The sequence below is a fragment of the Gigantopelta aegis genome, chromosome 14 (assembly GCF_016097555.1).
Source record: "Gigantopelta aegis isolate Gae_Host chromosome 14, Gae_host_genome, whole genome shotgun sequence".
Lineage (NCBI taxonomy): Eukaryota > Metazoa > Mollusca > Gastropoda > Neomphalida > Peltospiridae > Gigantopelta > Gigantopelta aegis.
Window position 1 is genome coordinate 263,867 of NC_054712.1, and position 5,924 is coordinate 269,790.

Here is a 5,924-nt window from a genome sequence, read left to right on the forward strand (position 1 = left end):
GATAGGCTAGAGTACTCTGTTGTCCGGCCCCTTCATATCGACAGTGATAGGCTAGAGTACTCTGTAGTCCGGCCCCTTCATATCTACAGTGAAAGCCTAGAGTACTCTGTAGTCCTTCCCCTTCATATCGACAGTGATAGGCTAGAGTACTCTGTAGTCCGGCCCCTTCATATCGACAGTGAAGGCCTAGAGTACTCTGTTGTCCGGCCCCTTCATATCGACAGTGAAAGGCTAGAGTACTCTGTAGTCCGGCCCCTTCATATCGACAGTGAAAGCCTAGAGTACTCTGTAGTCCTTCCCCTTCATATCGACAGTGATAGGCTAGAGTACTCTGTAGTCCGGCCCCTTCATATCGACAGTGAAAGCCTAGAGTACTCTGTAGTCCGGCCCCTTCATATCGACAGTGATAGGCTAGAGTACTCTGTAGTCCGGCCCCTTCATATCGACAGTGAAGGCTAGAGTACTCTCGACAGTGAAGGCCTAGAGTACTCTGTGTCCGTAGGCCCCTTCATATCGACAGTGATAGGCTAGAGTACTCTGTAGTCCGGCCCCTTCATATCGACAGTGAAAGGCTAGAGTACTCTGTTGTCCGGCCCCTTCATATCGACAGTGATAGGCTAGAGTACTCTGTAGTCCGGCCCCTTCATATCGACAGTGAAAGGCTAGAGTACTCTGTAGTCCGGCCCCTTCATATCGACAGTGATAGGCTAGAGTACTCTACTCCGTCGATATATCGACAGTGAAGGCTAGAGTACTCTGTTGTCCGGCCCCTTCATATCGACAGTGATAGGCTAGAGTACTCTGTAGTCCGGCCCCTTCATATCGACAGTGAAAGGCCTAGAGTACTCTGTAGTCCGGCCCCTTCATATCGACAGTGAAAGGCTAGAGTACTCTGTTGTCCGGCCCCTTCATATCGACAGTGATAGGCTAGAGTACTCTGTTGTCCGGCCCCTTCATATCGACAGTGAAAGGCTAGAGTACTCTGTAGTCCTGTCCCCTTCATATCGACAGTGAAGGCTAGAGTACTCTGTTGTCCTTCCCCTTCATATCGACAGTGAAGGCTAGAGTACTCTGTTGTCCGGCCCCTTCATATCGACAGTGATAGGCTAGAGTACTCTGTAGTCCGGCCCCTTCATATCGACAGTGAAAGGCTAGAGTACTCTGTAGTCCGGCCCCTTCATATCGACAGTGAAAGGCTAGAGTACTCTGTAGTCCGGCCCCTTCATATCGACAGTGAAAGGCTAGAGTACTCTGTATCCGGCCCCTTCATATCGACAGTGAAAGGCTAGAGTACTCTGTAGTCCGGCCCCTTCATATCGACAGTGAAAGGCTAGAGTACTCTGTAGTCCGGCCCCTTCATATCGACAGTGAAAGGCTAGAGTACTCTGTAGTCCGGCCCCTTCATATCGACAGTGAAGGCCTAGAGTACTCTGTTGTCCGGCCCCTTCATATCGACAGTGATAGGCTAGAGTACTCTGTCATATCGACAGTGATAGGCCCTCTGTCATATCCTTCATATCGAGTCCTGAAGCCCTCTGTTGTCCGGCCCCTTCATATCGACAGTGAAAGGCTAGAGTACTCTGTAGTCCGGCCCCTTCATATCGACAGTGAAAGGCTAGAGTACTCTGTAGTCCGGCCCCTTCATATCGACAGTGAAAGGCTAGAGTACTCTGTTGTCCGGCCCCTTCATATCGACAGTGAAAGGCTAGAGTACTCTGTAGTCCGGCCCCTTCATATCGACAGTGAAAGGCTAGAGTACTCTGTAGTCCGGCCCCTTCATATCGACAGTGAAAGGCTAGAGTACTCTGTAGTCCGGCCCCTTCATATCGACAGTGAAAGCCTAGAGTACTCTGTTGTCCGGCCCCTTCATATCGACAGTGAAAGGCTAGAGTACTCTGTAGTCCGGCCCCTTCATATCGACAGTGAAGGCCTAGAGTACTCTGTAGTCCGGCCCCTTCATATCGACAGTGAAGAGTACTCTGTAGTCTAGACAGTGACTAGAGTACTCTGTTGTCCGGCCCCTTCATATCGACAGTGATAGCAGTACTCTGTAGTCCGGCCCCTTCATATCGACAGTGAAGGCCTAGAGTACTCTGTTGTCCGGCCCCTTCATATCGACAGTGATAGGTACTAGAGTACTCTGTACTCTGTCCGGCCCCTTCATATCGACAGTGAAAGCCTAGAGTACTCTGTTGTCCGGCCCCTTCATATCGACAGTGATAGGCTAGAGTACTCTGTTGTCCGGCCCCTTCATATCGACAGTGAAGGCCTAGAGTACTCTGTAGTCCGGCCCCTTCATATCGACAGTGAAGGCTAGAGTACTCTGTAGTCCGGCCCCTTCCCCTTCATATCGACAGTGAAGGCTAGAGTACTCTGTAGTCCTTCCCCTTCATATCGACAGTGAAGGCCTCTGTTGTCCGGCCCCTTCATATCGACAGTGATAGGCTAGAGTACTCTCTAGTCCGGCCCCTTCATATCTACAGTGAAAGCCTAGAGTACTCTGTAGTCCTTCACCTTCATATCGACAGTGATAGGCTAGAGTACTCTGTTGTCCGGCCCCTTCATATCGACAGTGAAGGCCTAGAGTACTCTGTTGTCCGGCCCCTTCATATCGACAGTGATAGGCTAGAGTACTCTGTAGTCCGGCCCCTTCATATCTACAGTGAAAGCCTAGAGTACTCTGTAGTCCTTCCCCTTCATATCGACAGTGATAGGCTAGAGTACTCTGTTGTCCGGCCCCTTCATATCGACAGTGAAGGCCTAGAGTACTCTGTTGTCCGGCCCCTTCATATCGACAGTGATAGGCTAGAGTACTCTGTAGTCCGGCCCCTTCATATCGACAGTGATAGGCTAGAGTACTCTGTTGTCCTTCCCCTTCATATCGACAGTGAAAGGCTAGAGTACTCTGTTGTCCGGCCCCTTCATATCGACAGTGATAGGCTAGAGTACTCTGTAGTCCGGCCCCTTCATATCTACAGTGAAAGCCTAGAGTACTCTGTAGTCCTTCCCCTTCATATCGACAGTGATAGGCTAGAGTACTCTGTTGTCCTTCCCCTTCATATCGACAGTGAAGGCCTAGAGTACTCTGTTGTCCGGCCCCTTCATATCGACAGTGATAGGCTAGAGTACTCTGTAGTCCGGCCCCTTCATATCGACAGTGAAAGCCTAGAGTACTCTGTAGTCCTTCCCCTTCATATCGACAGTGATAGGCTAGAGTACTCTGTTGTCCGGCCCCTTCATATCGACAGTGAAGGCCTAGAGTACTCTGTTGTCCGGCCCCTTCATATCGACAGTGATAGGCTAGAGTACTCTGTAGTCCGGCCCCTTCATATCGACAGTGAAAGCCTAGAGTACTCTGTAGTCCGGCCCCTTCATATCGACAGTGAAAGGCTAGAGTACTCTGTAGTCCGGCCCCTTCATATCGACAGTGAAAGGCTAGAGTACTCTGTAGAGTACTCTGTTCATATCGACAGTGAAAGGCTAGAGTACTCTGTAGTCCTTCCCCTTCATATCGACAGTGAAAGGCTAGAGTACTCTGTTGTCCGGCCCCTTCATATCGACAGTGATAGGCTAGAGTACTCTGTAGTCCGGCCCCTTCATATCGACAGTGAAAGCCTAGAGTACTCTGTAGTCCGGCCCCTTCATATCGACAGTGATAGGCTAGAGTACTCTGTTGTCCTTCCCCTTCATATCGACAGTGAAGGCCTAGAGTACTCTGTTGTCCGGCCCCTTCATATCGACAGTGATAGGCTAGAGTACTCTGTAGTCCGGCCCCTTCATATCGACAGTGAAAGCCTAGAGTACTCTGTAGTCCTTCCCCTTCATATCGACAGTGATAGGCTAGAGTACTCTGTTGTCCGGCCCCTTCATATCGACAGTGAAGGCTAGAGTACTCTGTCCCGGCCCCTTCATATCGACAGTGAAAGGCTAGAGTACTCTGTAGTCCGGCCCCTTCATATCGACAGTGAAAGGCTAGAGTACTCTGTAGTCCTTCATATCGACCCCTTCATATCGACAGTGAAGTGCTAGAGTACTCTGTTGTCCGTTGTCCCCCCTTCATATCGCCCCTTCATATCGACAGTGATAGGCTAGAGTACTCTGTAGTCCGGCCCCTTCATATCGACAGTGAAAGGCTAGAGTACTCTGTACCTGTCCGGCCCCTTCATATCGACAGTGAAAGGCTAGAGTACTCTGTTGTCCGGCCCCTTCATATCGACAGTGAAGAGTACTCTGTAGTCCGGCCCTAGAGTACTCTGTGAGTCCGGCCCCTTCATATCGACAGTGAAGGCTAGAGTACTCTGTAGTCCGGCCCCTTCATATCGACAGTGAAGGCTAGAGTACTCTGTAGTCCGGCCCCTTCATATCGACAGTGAAAGGCTAGAGTACTCTGTAGTCCGGCCCCTTCATATCGACAGTGAAGGCCTCTGTTGTCCGGCCCCTTCATATCGACAGTGACAGTGATATATCGCAGTGATAGGCTAGAGTACTCTGTAGTCCGGCCCCTTCATATCGACAGTGATACTCTGTAGTCCGGCCCCTTCATATCGACAGTGAAAGGCTAGAGTAGCCTAGAGTACTCTGTAGTCTTGCCCCTTCATATCGACAGTGAAAGGCTAGAGTACTCTGTAGTCCTTCCCCTTCATATCGACAGTGATAGGCTAGAGTACTCTGTTGTCCGGCCCCTTCATATCGACAGTGAAGGCCTAGAGTACTCTGTTGTCCGGCCCCTTCATATCGACAGTGATAGGCTAGAGTACTCTGTAGTCCGGCCCCTTCATATCTACAGTGAAAGGCCTAGAGTACTCTGTAGTCCTTCCCCTTCATATCGACAGTGAAGGCTAGAGTACCCCTTCATATCGACAGTGAAAGGCTAGAGTACTCTGTAGTCCGGCCCCTTCATATCGACAGTGAAAGGCTAGAGTACTCTGTAGTCCGGCCCCTTCATATCGACAGTGAAAGGCTAGAGTACTCTGTTGTCCGGCCCCTTCATATCGACAGTGAAGGGCTAGAGTACTCTGTTGTCCGGCCCCTTCATATCGTGAAGGCTAGAGTACGGCCCCTTCATATCGACAGTGAAGTGAGTCATATCGACAGTGAAAGCCTAGAGAGTACTCTGTAGTCCTTCCCCTTCATATCGACAGTGATAGGCTAGAGTACTCTGTAGTCCGGCCCCTTCATATCGACAGTGAAAGCCTAGAGTACTCTGTTGTCCGGCCCCTTCATATCGACAGTGATAGGCTAGAGTACTCTGTAGTCCGGCCCCTTCATATCGACAGTGAAAGCCTAGAGTACTCTGTTGTCCGGCCCCTTCATATCGACAGTGATAGGCTAGAGTACTCTGTAGTCCGGCCCCTTCATATCGACAGTGAAGGCCTAGAGTACTCTGTTGTCCGGCCCCTTCATATCGACAGTGATAGGCTAGAGTACTCTGTAGTCCGGCCCCTTCATATCGACAGTGAAAGCCTAGAGTACTCTGTAGTCCTTCCCCTTCATATCGACAGTGATAGGCTAGAGTACTCTGTTGTCCGGCCCCTTCATATCGACAGTGAAGGCCTAGAGTACTCTGTTGTCCGGCCCCTTCATATCGACAGTGATAGGCTAGAGTACTCTGTAGTCCGGCCCCTTCATATCTACAGTGAAAGCCTAGAGTACTCTGTTGTCCTTCCCCTTCATATCGACAGTGAAAGGCTAGAGTACTCTGTTGTCCGGCCCCTTCATATCGACAGTGATAGGCTAGAGTACTCTGTAGTCCGGCCCCTTCATATCTACAGTGAAAGCCTAGAGTACTCTGTAGTCCTTCCCCTTCATATCGACAGTGATAGGCTAGAGTACTCTGTTGTCCTTCCCCTTCATATCGACAGTGAAGGCCTAGAGTACTCTGTTGTCCGGCCCCTTCATATCGACAGTGATAGGCTAGAGTACTC